We start from the raw sequence: 15404 nt of genomic DNA on the forward strand, positions 1-15404 counted from the left end.
TATAGACAAGCATGTTAAAGGTAAAAGTTATAAGACCATCTCCAAGCAGCTTGATGTTCCTATGACTACAGTTGCACATATTATTTATAGAAATTTAAGATGTATGGGACTGTAGCCAACCTCCCTGGACGTGGCCGCAGGAGGAAAATTGATGACAAATCAAAGTGACGGATAATACGAATGGTAACAAAAGAGCCCAGGATAACTTCTAAAGAGATTAAAGGTGAACTTCCAGCTCAAGTAACATCAGTGTCAGATCACACCATCCGTCATTGTTTGATCCAAAGTGGACTTCATGGGAGACGACCAAGGAGAACACCATTGTTTAAAAAAATCATAAAAAAAGCCATACTGGAATTTGCCAAACTACATGTTGGCAAGCCACAAAGCTTCTGGGAGAATGTCCTATGGACAGATGAGACAAAAATGGAAGTTTTTGGCAAGGCACATCAGCTCTATGTTCACAGACAGAAAAATTAAGCATATCAAGAAAAGAACACTGTCCCTACTGTGAAACATGGAGGAGGCTCTGTTATGTTCTGGGGCTGCTTTGCTGCATCTGGCACAGGGTGTCTTGAAACTGTGTAGGGAACAATGTAATCTCAAGACTATCAACGGATTCTAGAGAGAAATGTGCTGCCCAGTGTCAGAAAGCTTGGTCTCAGTTGTAGGTCATGGATCTTGCAAGAGGATAATGACCCAAAACACACAGCTACAAACACCCAAGAATGGCTAAGAGGAAAACATTGGACTATTCTGAAGTGGCCTTCTATGTGCCCTGACCTAAATCCTATTGAGCATCTTTGGAAAGAGCTGAAACATGCCATCTGGAAAAGGCAACCTTCAAACACGAGACAACTGGAGCAGTTTGCTCATGAGAAGTGGGCCAAAATACCTGTCGAGAGGTGCAGAAGTCTCATTGACAGTTACAGAAATCTTTTGATTGCAGTGATTGCCTCAAAAGGTTGTTCAACAAAATATTAAGTTAAGAGTACCATCATTTCTGTCCAGGCCTATTTCATGAGTTTAATTTTTTTTTAAATTCTGTGGAAGCAGGGTTGAAAAGCAATGTCTGACTTTCATTTTTTCATTTTCATAGATTTTTAATTTATTACTTTTGTCAGATTCAAGTTATTTCTGTGACCATTGTGGGTTTTTCTTTCATTAAACGAGGGGTACCAACAATTTTGACCACGTGTGTATGCATAATAATACAGTATATGGTATCACTGTTGTTTTCTAGAAAAGTAATGAATGATACAATATGGAATAACACAATTGACCTTCTTAAAGGTCATGATGATGATTTTGGCAAGAAATCCAGCTAAAAATCGGCATGGTTTTTAAGGCGTGTTGCAATGTTAGCTAAAAAATATGTCTTTACAAGTGTCATTGTGATTGTTTAAAGGGAGTCTGTCTGTACAAAATGACCAGGGGTGGATTAAGAGTAACAAGGGCCCTGGGCAGTTTAGAAGGCACGGGCCCCCCCACCCCTCCCGCACCCACCGCCCCCCCCACACACACACACAACTGATGTTTCACGTGACATGTCACATGATCCCCTGTGATAGATCATGTGATAGTTCACGTGAAATTAATTTGGCACAATATTAATTATAATATTTTTTTTTAGGCTGATTGCCCACAATGCTTTTTCTAAGCGTTTCCGCAGCGGCAATTCCGCTGCAGAAACACTTAAAAACGCTTGGTAGAAGGTCTGCCATGTTCCCCAATGATAATCCGCATGTGCTGTGCACATGCTGCGGAAATTTCCGCTGCGGATTATCATTGCGGAAAAATCCGCAGCACTACCAATTATTTTGCGGAAGCGCGCCGCCATTGACTTGCATTGGAACACATGGAATCCGCATCACTGCATCTGTACATGCTGAATCCATGCGTTTCAATGTGCGGATGGTACCCGGGTTTGTAGAAGAGGAGACTCTCCTCCGGACCCGGGTACCATAGAACCTGTTAAAAAAGAATAAAATAAAAAATAAATATCATACTTACCTTCTGATGGCCCTCGGTGTCTTTATCCAGTGCGTTCTGGCTTGCCGGCAGCTCGCGATGGTCTGAAAAGGACCTGCCGTGACGTCATTTAGTCATGTGACGGGTCACGCGACCGCTGATGTCGGCAGGCCATCAGAAAGTAATTATATAATTATTTTTTACCATTCTTTTACGGTCACACTATATAAATCCATGCCGGTTGCATGGATTTATATAGTGTGACCAAGTTGTCAAGCACTTTCCAAGCGATGCTAAAATCACTTGGAAAGCGCTTGTCAACCCGCATTCGGAAATGCATGTGAAGAACGCTTCACATCAGCATGTCCCTGTCAGGAAAAACGCATGTTCAATCCGCATGTACAATCCGCATGCGTCTTTTCTGCCAGGGAGATGCAGAAACGCTCAAAAAAAATCAGGAGCATTTCTGCATCGTTGGCACATAGCCTTACATTAATTGTATGACTCAATATTGAGCACACGTAGCCATCTATACACAGCAGGAGGCCGCACGTAGCCATCTATACACAGCAGGAGGCCGCACGTAGCCATCTATACACAGCAGGAGGCCGCACGTAGTCATCTATACACAGCAGGAGGCCGCATGGCGCCATCTATACACAGCGGGAGGCCGCACGGCGCCATCTATACACAGCGGGAGGCCGCACGGCGCCATCTATACACAGCGGGAGGCCGCACGGCGCCACCTATACACAGCGGGAGGCCGCACGGCGCCATCTATACACAGCAGGAGGCCGCACGGCGCCACCTATACACAGCGGGAGGCCACACGACGCCATCTATACACAGCGGGAGGCCGCACGGTGCCATCTATACACAGCAGGGGGCGGCACGGTGCCATCTATACACAGCAGGGGGCCGCACGGTGCCATCTATACACAGCGGGAGGCCGCACAATGCCATCTATACACAGCAGGGGGCCGCACGATGTCATCTATACACAGCGGGAGGCCGCACGGCGCCATCTATACACAGCAGAAGGCTGCACGGCGCCATCTATACACAGCGGGAGGCCGCACAATGCCATCTATACACAGCAGGGGGCCGCACGATGTCATCTATACACAGCGGGAGGCCGCACGGCGCCATCTATACACAGCAGAAGGCTGCACGGCGCCATCTATACACAGCGGGAGGCTGCATGGCGCCATCTATACACAGCGGGAGGCCGCACGGCGCCCCCCCAGAGACAGCAGGAGGCCGCATGCAGTCACGCACGCACACAAACATATACAGACATATACATACACGCATAAACACATTTGAAACACAAAAATACATATAAACAGGCATCACACAATGATACCTGCCTGCGCACGCACACACAAACACACACACACTCACCATCCCCCGGCTCGGTTCCAGTGGTCCTGCTCCCGGGTCCAGTGGTCCTGCTCCCGGCTCCAGTGGTCCTGCTCCTTCCCGGTGCAGCACTGCAGGCTGGGTGCGCACTGCGTGACGTCACAGCTAGGAGACACGGCCGCGCACAGGGCCGTGTCTCCTAGCAGTGACGCGGCCGGGCCAGCACAGGGAAGTTAACTGCTGCAGTGCTGGCCCAGCCGAAGAAGAAGCAGCGGCCGAGCGCCGCTGCTGGGGGAGCGGTCCGGGCCCCCCCCGCCACTGTCTGCCGGACAATAATGAGCACAATCTGGCCATAGACACCCCGGAGCCCCGGGCCCCCTGGAGGTCCAGGGCCCCGGGCGGTAGCCCAGATCGTCCTCATTATAATCCGCCTATGAAAATGACTGTTCAAAGCAAGCACAATACATTACAGGAGATATAGTCCTAAGTAAAATCCCACCTTTACTGTCCAAATCCTTTACTATGTTGGTCATAAGAATGGCGTCCATGTTGGCCGGAGCCGTGCAGTGTACATCTTGCGCAATGTATGCATTTCGTGAGCTACCGCTCAAGGATCCATACTGCTGCGAGAGATGTGAGCATATCGTGCACTTGTAAGCCCAAATCCTGGATCTAAGTGCTCTGATAGCGATACTGAGGAGCCTCGACAACATGGAACGGAGTTTGCTGCTCACCGAGCAGACACTCAATGGGTCAACACTGGGGGTGGAGCATAGTGGGGAAGTGCAGGCTGAACAGGCAGGGAGCTGGATAACAGTTAGGAGGGATAGAGGGAAGAAGTATAGGAAGGCTGGTTCAGAACCGGCATTATTGGAGCACGACAGGTCCTCTGACCGCCGGAGGAGTGTATGCTCCAGTAATGAGGGGGAGGGGGGAAGTGTAGGGGAGGCTAGACAGTTCCTGGTAGTGGGTGACTCTATTATTAGGGGGACAGACAGGGAAATCTGTCACAAAGACCGGGATCGCCAAACGGTGTGCTGCCTCCCTGGCGCTCGAGTCCGGCACATCGCGGATCGGGTTGACAGGTTAATGGGAGGGGCTGGCGAAGACCCAGCGGTCATGGTCCACATTGGCACCAATGACAAAGTGAGTGGTAGATGGAGGGTCCTTAAAAATGATTTCAGGGATCTAGGTAGGAAGCTTAGGGCAAGGACCTCCAAGGTAGTTTTCTCAGAAATACTACCAATCCCGCGAGCCACACAGGAGCGCCAACAGGAAGTTAGGGAGGTGAATAAGTGGCTTAAGAGTTGGTGTAAGGCAGAAGGGTTTGGGTTCATGGAGAACTGGGCCGACTTCGCGGTCGGCTACAGGCTCTACCGTAGGGAAGGGCTGCACCTCAATGGGGAGGGTGCAGGGGTGCTGGGGAAGAAGATGGCTAATTGGTTGGAGGAGTATTTAAACTAGGGACGGGGGGAAACCAAGGAAATAGGTGGGATATGAGGCAAACAAGGGGGAAGGGGAGAAGTGAATCTAATGAGGGTGGAGAGGGGGGTGGGGATAGTACAGTTAGATCGTTAGAGAAGAATAGGATGCTAAATAACCCCAAAATTTTATCCTGCATGCTGACAAACGCAAGAAGCCTGACCAATAAGGCGGATGAGCTGCGGGCGCTTATATCGGAGGAGAGGTATGACATCGTAGGTATAACAGAGACTTGGCTAGACGATAGCTACGACTGGGCGGTAAATTTATTACATTATAGTTTATTTAGAAGGGACCGGAAACAGGGGAAAGTCGGAGGAGTCTGCTTATATGTAAAGTCATGTCTAAAGCCCAGACTAAGGGAAGATATAGGAGAGGGGGTCGAGTCCATGTGGGTAGAGATAGAGGGGGCAAAAAATAATAATAAAATATTACTGGGGGTCTGCTACAAGCCACCCAATATAACAGAGGAGAATGAGAATCTGCTATTAGGACAAATAGACAAAGTAGCAAAACATAATGAAGTGATTGTAATGGGGGATTTCAACTACCCGGATATTGACTGGGAAACAGAAACCTTTTGATCGCAGAAAGTAAAAAGGTTCTTGACAAATATTAAGGATAATTATCTCTCCCAACTAGTGCAGGAACCAACGAGAGGGAAGGCCGTGTTGGACTTAATATTGACAAATAGGCCTGATAGAATAACTGAGGTACAGATAGGGGGGCACCTAGGTAATAGCGACCATAATATTATCAATTTCAAAATGCCCTTCAGTAGGGTTATCAGTAAGGGAACAACAAAAACATTAAACCTTAGGAGGGCGAAGTTTGATCAGCTGAAAGAAAACCTTCAACTTATAGACTGGGACAAAGTTCTTAAAGGAATACGAATAGTAAATGGGAAACCTTCAAAAGAATTCTGAATACTCAGTGCGAGAGGTATATACCGTATGGGAATAAAAGGGCCAGAAATAAGAGGAAACCAATATGGTTGAACAAGAACGTAAAAGGGGCGTTAAATAGCAAAAAAGAGGCATTCAAGAGATTAAAACAGGAAAACAGCAAGGAGGCACTAATGTGTTACAAGGAAAAAACGAGAACTTGCAAAAAACAAATAAAAATAGCGACGGAGGAAACAGAGAGACATATTGCTAGGGAAAGTAGATCAAATCCCAAACTGTTCTTTACGTATATAAATAGTAAAAGGATTAAATCAGATAATATTGGACCGATAAAAAGTGAGGAAGGCAAAATCATAGAGAAAGATGAGGATAAAGCTAACCTATTAAATAAATTTTTTTCGACAACTTTCACAAAGAAAATAGAACTAACAGGCGAAATGAGAAGTGACAAGCTTAATCCTCCACTAAGTATGACAAATCTAACCCAAGTTGGGGTACAGAAACGCCTCAGTAACATTAAAATAAACAAATGACCAGGACCTGATGGCATACACCCACGGGTACTAAGGGAACTAAGTAATGTGATAGACAGACCGTTATATCTTATATTTAAGGACTCTGTTGAGACTGGGTCTGTACCACTTGATTGGCGACAGGCGAATGTAGTGCCAATATTCAAAAAGGGAGCAAAAAGTGACGCCGGAAACTATCGGCCGGTGAGTCTGACGTCCGTTGTGGCCAAAATTTTTGAAAGCTTCATTAAAGAGGCAATTACGGAGCATCTTGATGCTAATAATCTATTAACCCCGAACCAACATGGATTCATGAGGAATCGCTCCTGCCAAACAAATCTGATTGACTTCTACGAGGAGGTTAGCTCTCGATTAGATCAGGGTGAAACAGTGGATGTCGTGTATCTCGACTTCTCAAAAGCGTTCAATAGCGTGCCACATAATAGGTTGGTATACAAAATGAGAATGATGGGGCTGGGGGAAAATGTCTGCAAGTGGGTAGCTAACTGGCTAAAGGATAGAAGGCAGAGGGTGGTTATAAATGGAATATACTCAGATTGGGTAAGCGTCACTAGTGGGGTACCACAGGGGTCTGTACTAGGTCCAATGTTATTTAATATCTATATTAATGACATAGTCAACGGGATTAATAGTAAAATGTCAATATTTGCAGATGACACAAAGTTATGTAAAACAATTAATACAAAAGAGGATAGTGCAGACCTACAGAGGGAATTGGATAAGCTGGGTAGGTGGAGCATTAAATGGCAAATGAGGTTTAATGAGGAGAAATGTAAGGTCATACATATGGGAAGGAAAAATGGAAGTCACCAGTACTCACTGAATGGGAAATCATTGGGGAATTCAGAGATGGAGAAGGACTTGGGCATCTTGATTGATAGCAAACTAAATTGGAGTGCCCAAAGTCAGGCCGCTGCTGTAAGGGCAAACAGGGTAATGGGATGTATCAGAAGAGGTATAGCTGCAAAGGATGAGAACATTGTTCTTCCACTGTACAAAGCACTGGTCAGACCACACTTGGAATACTGTGCTCAGTTATGGGCCCCAATATATAGAAAGGATATAAATGAGCTTGAAAAGGTACAAAGGAGGGCAACAAAATTAATAAAGGGAATGGAGGGACTGCAATACCCAGAGAGGTTGGAAAAACTAAGACTATTCAGCCTGGAGAAGGTTGAGGGGGGACATAATAAATGTGTACAAATATGTTAGGGGACAGTATAGAGACCTTGCCAGGGATTTGTTCAAAAGGAGGGATATTACGGTAACAAGAGGGCATTCCCTAAGACTGGAAGAGAAAAGGTTTCAGCACCAGCATAGGAAGGGGTTCTTTACGGTAAGAGCAGTGAGAATATGGAATTCACTGAGTGAGGAGACGGTAATGTCGGATTCACTAAACCAGTTCAAGCGGGGACTGGATGCATTTCTAGATACCAGGCAGATTTCAGCATATACTTAAAAATAGAATAAAATAGTAGGTTGATACAGGGATTTATTCTGACTGCTGGTTTCAGAGTCGGGAGGGAATTTTTCCTCAGGTGAAGATTGGCTAAATCATTTGGGGTTTTTGCCCTCCTCTGGATCAACTTTAGCAATTACAGAACTAACAGGTCGAACTTGATGGACGCAAGTCTTTATTCGGCTTTACAAACTATGTTACTATGTTACTATAAGTCATTCTTCTTTCAAATATGCTAATGAGGTGCCAAATATTGTCTTGGCATGGCGGGGCTTTTCAATGCACCTTCCCAGCTACTTGCTTTTCTGCAATCTCAGCCTTACTCTTCATTGATTGACATCTTTAGCTTTACAGGCTCCAGAAGAGGGCAGCGATAGATGAAAAATAAGAAGGTCGGAAGACCCACTGAAATTCTCATACAATATATGAAAGAAAAAGTATTTCTGGCAAATGTAGCAATGGATTTGGACACAGAAAATACAATTTTTAGTAGGGCAATGTCTTCTATAAGGTGCTGTGTTTAGTTTGAACAGTAATTTCGTAATGTTAGACTCTCTTTAAGGCATCACTGAAGCTCCATGATTTAGACTCATTCAAAGAGAGACACACAACTTAATCTGCTTTCAAAGTGAAAAAACAAGAAACATAAGTAATATCAATTTTCAAAAAGTTTTTTTTTAGTAAAACAAATGAAAAACATCTTGAACATGCAAAAAAAAAATATTTCTCTACATATATTGAAAAAAGTATAGTTTTCTGCTTCGTAAACTGCTGTTCTGGTAGTCTCCATACTAAATAAGTAGGGCGTCACTAACTGTGGTGGCCCCTCCTCGGGCTGTGGCTATTGGTGATCCCCCTTCGCTGTCCCTTACTGACCCGTGATCCTGAAGTCCCTGGAATGGTCCAATGAAGCAAAAGGGACGGCTGCCACAAGCCGTCCCATGGATACATAAACACCGGGACATCCCACCTTTCTTCCTTCCTTTCTGTGTTGGTTCCGGAGTCGAACGTCGCTATGGACAATTCAGGATCAGGTCAGATAATTGAGGCCCTCTGGGCTGAGTTTGCATGGGGGGGCGAGCGCTGGTTACAGGCCCTCAAGTCTGGGCTCAGCGCTCATCCCCCTGGCCCCAGCTCTAAATCCCCAGATCACCCTGCCCCAGGCCCTCAATCCCTTATGGTAACAACATAATCCCCAGACCCAGTCCCCTCACCCCTTGGGTCCACTTACCCACTTCATAAGGATCAAGTTCCGCCGGTAACGCCGTTTCCCCCACTCCACATGCTGCGGTCGGATGCTCTGGGACAGGGGACTGCGCTTCTGCCACTGCTCGGCCCTGTCCTCAGGAGTCTCATCAGGCCACGCACCCCGGCGCAGGGGAGCGGACAGCGACAGCAGCTCGGCGGGCGCGCGCCGGCATGGGAGAGAGGGCAGCTGAGGGGACTCGGCGGGAGCGCGTCGGCATAGGAGAGAGGGCAGCGGAGGCGACTCGGCGGGCGCGCGCTGGCACAGGAGAGCGAGCAGCTTCGGCGGTTCAGCTTGCGCACGCCAGCGCTAGGAAGCAGGTAACTGAGGTGGCTCGGTGGCGTGCGGCGGCGCAGGGTAGCGGGTGAGCGACTCCTCGGGCCCGGAGTGGCGCGCTAGTGGATGCGTGGCTGGAGAGCCGACAGCGCTCGATATGCATGTGCTGAGTCTGTGCCCGCCACATGTGACCCTGCAGGCCACGCCCCCCAGTCCAGGATGCTGCGGGGCAGAGCAGGAGGCTGTGGCTGATGTGGCGGTGGGCCCTGCGTTTCACTCACAGCAGGCGCAGGGCTCCGCTGTGTTAATAAATGTCTGGGGGGTTTCTTCGGTGTCGGCGGCGGGCACAGAGTGGATCCAGGGCTCGTGCCCGCCACCGGGGCAGGAGACTACACCGAGCCCGTTGTCCCACACCTCCCAGAACACACCCGTCCTGCATCCCGCCGATGGGCGCCCTGGAGAGCAGAGGTCCAGCCGGCACTCCCGCCCTCCAGAGCACTTTAGGCACAGTACACCGCAGGCTCACAGAATAAGCTGCCGGACACATAGTAATCATTCCCCGCCCCCTCAATGTACAGCAGGGGCTGAGGCAGAGCAGAGCTCCAAATGGGAATCCTCTGCCAGGAGCTGTGCTCTGCCTCCCCCCCAAACACCCCCCCCCGCAGAAAACCCTCTAATAAAAATAAAAGGAAAAGTACCCAAAGCAGAACACATGACATTACACAGCCAGGGGACATTGCGGCCCCTGTAATCGCCGCAGCCCATCTAGCACCCATCCACAGTATCAATAACCCACTGATGGACACTACACGGAGCTTAAACGCTTGAGCGCCCATCCTCCCCTCCTCCATATATCCCTATAATAGCGCAGCGCCGCACGCGCTTGACACCACTATAGCATCGCAGCACCAGATTGAAAATGTATTAGGTAATGTTCCCCTGACGCCCTCCAGCTGGCCACAAATAGCACCGACATGTCCCGGCGGGACGCATGTAAACTGCGCAGAACCCCTCATACACCCTCAGGGACAGAGAGACACCAGGCATACTCGCTCCAGGCGAACTCGCCGTAGTTCCTCCGATGACAGGTCAACACCATCACACACAAGTCACTGGCGAAGGAAGCGGTGGTCACAAAGCAGAGATCGGCATCCCACAGGAAGGGTCACAGGTCCAGGTCCTCAAGGTGGCGCTCACCATCCTCCGCTTCAGAGATGTTGAGCGCATCGTCAAGCCCCAATAGCCACTTGCACCGATCCCGTCCTCCGGGGGACAGAAATGATACAATGGCACCCTCCAGCGCTTACAGCCTGCACGATGCAATGATTTCACGCAGGTCTACGAGCAGAGGCACCCCACTCACCTCGATCGAGACTGGTGCCGGAGTTCCTCCACACATCGGAGTCCCTCCTCCAGCCCCAGGAATTGGTGAGTGCAATATAAGTACGAGATAACTCGTATAACTGAAATGGGAAATAATAACAACAACTTAATAGTGGCCCTTAAGGCCCTAGTCGAACAACTATCCGCCCCACCAGGCACGGTACATAATTTCACTAAAACAACTCCAGCTTTAGCGAGCGAACACAAGGACGCATTCTTTTGCGGGATTAGTCCATTGGGTTCACACATAGATGAGGAAACAAGAATTAAAATATGAAATAATGACTACATCGACATTTGGTCCCTAGTATCCATGGACCAACATACTATAGACAAAGAGAGAAGGGTAGCCGACAGACCATTAGACAGAAACAGACAAAAAGTCGCTAAGACAATGAGTAACTGGTTACGGGCATTTTCTGTGCTGGGTTGCATAATGGACCAAAAGCATCTGGAACGCTGCTCGGAACTTTTCATATACCAGGATACGGTATATAACTCGTACAAAGCCCACGGCGGTTCAGCATGGTGGCGTTACGACGAAGAGTTCCGGAGGCAGTTGACCCTGCAACCACAACTAGTCTGGGGGATAAAAGCCACAGACGCATGGTTGCGACTAATGCTGTCACAGAAACACCATCCCTTTCCAACAACGGCTGCTGGACGACCGGCAATAGCAGGCCAAAATTCAGTGGTCGTACGTACACCAGGGGCCTGCTGGCAGTTTAACTAGGGACTCTGTCATTTTTACACCTTATGCAGATACAAGCATGAATGCTCAGCCTGCGGGGGAGCCCACCGCACGGCAAGATGTTCTCGTCCCACAAGGAAATTATCAATTAAACTCCCACAGTCAGATTCCAGGGACCCCGGTGAGCGTAAACGCAATGGGCCCCTGGCTAACCCAATATCCTAAGAAAGACGCAGCGGGGCAATTACGTTTAGGTTTCAGATATGGTTTTTTCATCCCTTTCAAACTGAATAAATCGCCTACCTTTGCAAATAACCTTAAATCTGAAAGAGAGCACCCCCAAATACTTAGGCAAAAAATGAAAAAAGAAGTAGCCCTAGGCAGAGTAGCGGGCCCTTTCCCAACACCACCATTCAGGAACCTAAGAGTTTCCCCTCTGTGAGTAATCCCCAAAAAAGAGCGAGGTTCATTCCGGCTTATCCATCATTTATCTTAACCAATAGGAGAGTCTGTGAATGACAGTATTTCGTCTGAAGACGCCTCTGTCTCCTACGCATCCTTCGACAGAGCTGTACTGTTAGTACGCGATGTGGGGCCAGGAGCGCTGTTCGCTCAATCCGACATAGAATCCGCCTTCCGCCTACTACCGGTACACCCAGATTGCTACCACCTGTTGGGATGCCAAGTGGACAACGACTACTTCTACGCGACTTGCCTCCCAATAGGTTGTTCAATATCTTGTTATTACTTCGAGTTATTCAGTTCCTTCCTGAAATGGGTGCTAAGGTATGAAATAGGCAATAGGTCCGTCACACATTACCTAGATGACTTCCTATTCGTCGGACCCAGAGATTCAAACCAATGCCAATCATTACTCAACGAATTCACAAACATCTCCCGTCGGTTTGAAGTCCCATTATGCCCAACAAATACCATAGGCCCCACAACAAAGCTATCATTTTTAGGCATCGAAATCGACACCACGGCAAGGTTGTTCCGCCTCCAAACGGAAAAAATACAAAAAACAATACACCTGATTGAGGGATTTTGCGCAGTATGGAAAGTAACACTACAACAGATGCAAGTGTTACTAGGTCTCCTCGTGTTCGCGAGCCAAGTGATGCCAGTGGGAAGGGTTTTTTCTCGTCGCTTATCCCTCGCAACAAAAAGGTGCATTAAAACCGAGTCATAAAATCAGAATCACAAGGCAGCTTCGGGTGGACTTAGAGGTGTGGAAAACCTTCTTAGAATCATTCAACGGTCACACGTTATTTATGTCAGCTGAGGAGTCCAACATTGAACTAAGATTATTCACCGGGGCGGCAGAATCTGGCGGATATGCAGTGATACTTGATAACCAATGGTGCACAGGCTTATGGCCTCCATATTGGTCTGAACAAGGGTTGACTAAAAAACAGACAGTCCTGGAACTCTTCCCAATAGTGGTAGCAATAGAAATATGGGGCACGCAACTGGCGAACAAAAATATACGCTTCATAACAAAAAACACTAGAGTAGCGCACTGCATTAATAAGATGGCACCATCGTCTCTCACAGTGCTAAGCCTACTAAGCAGGCTAGCATTCCTATGCCTAAAACACAATATATGGGTCTGCGCCAACCACGGCACCGAGGGGTCTAACGCTGCTGCTAATGCTTTATCACAATTCAATTGGCAGGATTTCAGAGAGCTCCTCCCCAACGCCCACACGTCGGGCACCAGTTGCCCCCCATCCCTCTGGGATATAGTGCAAACAGCTGATGCCATTAATCAACGCGTCGGTCGCCCCGTCGACGTGGCAAGCATACGGTAAGGCATGGGAAGAGTGGACACGACTAGTGGTAGGCAGACAGGTTGACCAATGTGAACAAGCCAGGTTACAAGTCACCATAAAATTTCTTCACCAGCTAATGATTAGGGGCATATCAGAGGCATCGGCACAGCGATGGCTGACCGGAGTGGCATTTCACTTCCAACTACTGAATTGGGGAGATGTGACAAAGAAATTCATCATCAGACAAGCCTTAAAAGGGTGGAAAAGGGCTCAGCCAAGTCAGGAGTGTAGACGTCCTGTGTCACTAAAACTGCTTTCAGAAATCATATCCCTAACACCATTAACATGCCACACACAATTTGAAGCGACACTACTGTCTACTGGTTTTGCGATTGCCTTCTTCGGGGCGCTACGCATAAGCGAATTAGTCCCTCAATCCAAAATTATCACCAGTGGAGGCTTATTACACCAGGACGTAGTCATAGCCAATAATGCAATACGCCTACGCATACGCAAATCGAAAACGGATCCAGCAAGCAGGGGTCCTTGGGTGCTTTTACAACCCACAAATGGCACTCTGTGTCCAGTAACAATAGTAAAAAGATATACAGCCATCAGGCCACAAAGTAATTTCTTCCTATCACACATTGACAGAACTCCATTATCAAGATACCGGTTCCAATCAATATTTAATAAATGCCTAACATCAGCAGGGTACCACACCAAAGATTACGGGACACACTAATTCCGCATAGGCGCAGCCATGGAAGCAGCTAGAGCAGGACTGTCAGAAACGGAAGTGCAGAGGATAGGGAGATGGCGATCCGCGTGTTTTGCGAGATACATAAGACCAGACTTGTTATCCTAACGTGATTTGTTTCTTTTATAGGTGACACAAAGCCAACAGTGTGGGTGATAGGTCACTCGTACATATACTGGGCAGAAAAAAGGACGAAAGTCAGCCCGGGCAGGAGGAAGTCAGGGTTTCATAACACATATTTCAACTGGAGAGGTATTAGAGGCCTGTGATGGCCACAGGTACTAATGGAGGTAATCGAGATAGGGAGAGAAGCAACAGGTCCAGTCATATTAGTTATACATGCTAGGGGAAACGACCTCAGTCACTACAAGAGCGCAGAACTAATGGCAATAATGAAACTAGACACTGAGCGCTTCAGAGCATGTTTTAGAAAACTAAATATAGTATGGTCTGAGATAGTGCCGAGAGCGATATGGTGAGGTGCCCGAGACATCGCGGCCATCGAACGAACAAGGCGGCTAATAAATATTCGAATGGCAAAATTTGTAAAAGAAAGAGGCGGTGTAGTGATACGACACCGAGAACTGGAAGGAGATAAAGCAGGCCTCATACGGCCCGATGGTGTTCACTTAACGGATATTAGACTGGACATATTCCTGTCAGGACTCCAGAATGGAGAGGAACAAGCATTACTGGTGATGGGTGGGGGTCGGAGTCCTGCATACGAGTAAGCAGGATCCTCTGTGGCCTGGAAATAGAAGCGACATGTTGGAGAGTTACACTTGTTGGCCAACTTGCCGGTGTGGAGACACAGTGTTAGAACCTTGCTGTTAGGTTTTTTTTCCTTTGCTGGTCACATGACCTTGTTGGCCTATTTAATCCTGCTCCGCCCTTCTGGCTTTGCTGGACTTCATTGTATATCTACTTTCTAGCTAGCCTGTGCTCTGTATCTAACTCTGTTAGTTTGCTTGGTCTACTGACCTCTATGTTCTATATATTTTGTTTGTTCGTCTGTCTGCTACTATTTCTGTTAGGAGGTGTCCCATATTCCTCCCAGTCCTTAGTACTTGTAGGGATTCCCTCCCCACATCTATAGGTCTCCGTACAGACTAGCTTAGGACTTTAGCAGGTCTGATCGCAGGATCAGGTCCCCTGTTACATCGTAGGGATTAAGCTGAGTTCTATCGTAGGGACAGATCTCCTCTCTTTCCTTAGCTCTGGTAGCAGAACATAACACACAGGGCATGCTGCAACAAGCTGAATTATTTTGGAAATAAAATGCCTTTCTAATTGAATGAGTATAAAGAGTTAATAAAGCTGAGACCGATCCTCAGTCATCCAGTTGTAAGAGTTACATTATTGTATTGTCAAGAAAAGGGGGGCGGTATGGCGGCTGAGCGTCTGGGTTTGGTTGGGGGTCCCCACAGTCTGGTAGACTCCATACTAAATAAGGAGGGAGTCACTGACTGTGGTGACCCCTCCCCGGGCCGTGGCGATTGGTGATCCCCCTTCGCTGCCCCTTTCTGACCAGTGATCCTGAAGTCCCCGGAAAGGTCCAATA

General features: G+C 47.8%; 1 protein-coding gene across 1 annotated transcript in view; it reads left to right on the forward strand.

The window, feature by feature from the left end:
* The window catches only part of GRIK3 (glutamate ionotropic receptor kainate type subunit 3), an 849506-nt gene that overhangs the window by 114472 nt on the left and 719630 nt on the right, over positions 1–15404 (forward strand). The gene's annotated exons all lie outside the window — the stretch shown is intronic.

The sequence above is a fragment of the Phyllobates terribilis genome, unplaced genomic scaffold (genome assembly GCF_046119375.1).
Source record: "Phyllobates terribilis strain yellow unplaced genomic scaffold, ASM4611937v1 Scaffold_2__4_contigs__length_985480577, whole genome shotgun sequence".
Taxonomy (NCBI): domain Eukaryota; kingdom Metazoa; phylum Chordata; class Amphibia; order Anura; family Dendrobatidae; genus Phyllobates; species Phyllobates terribilis.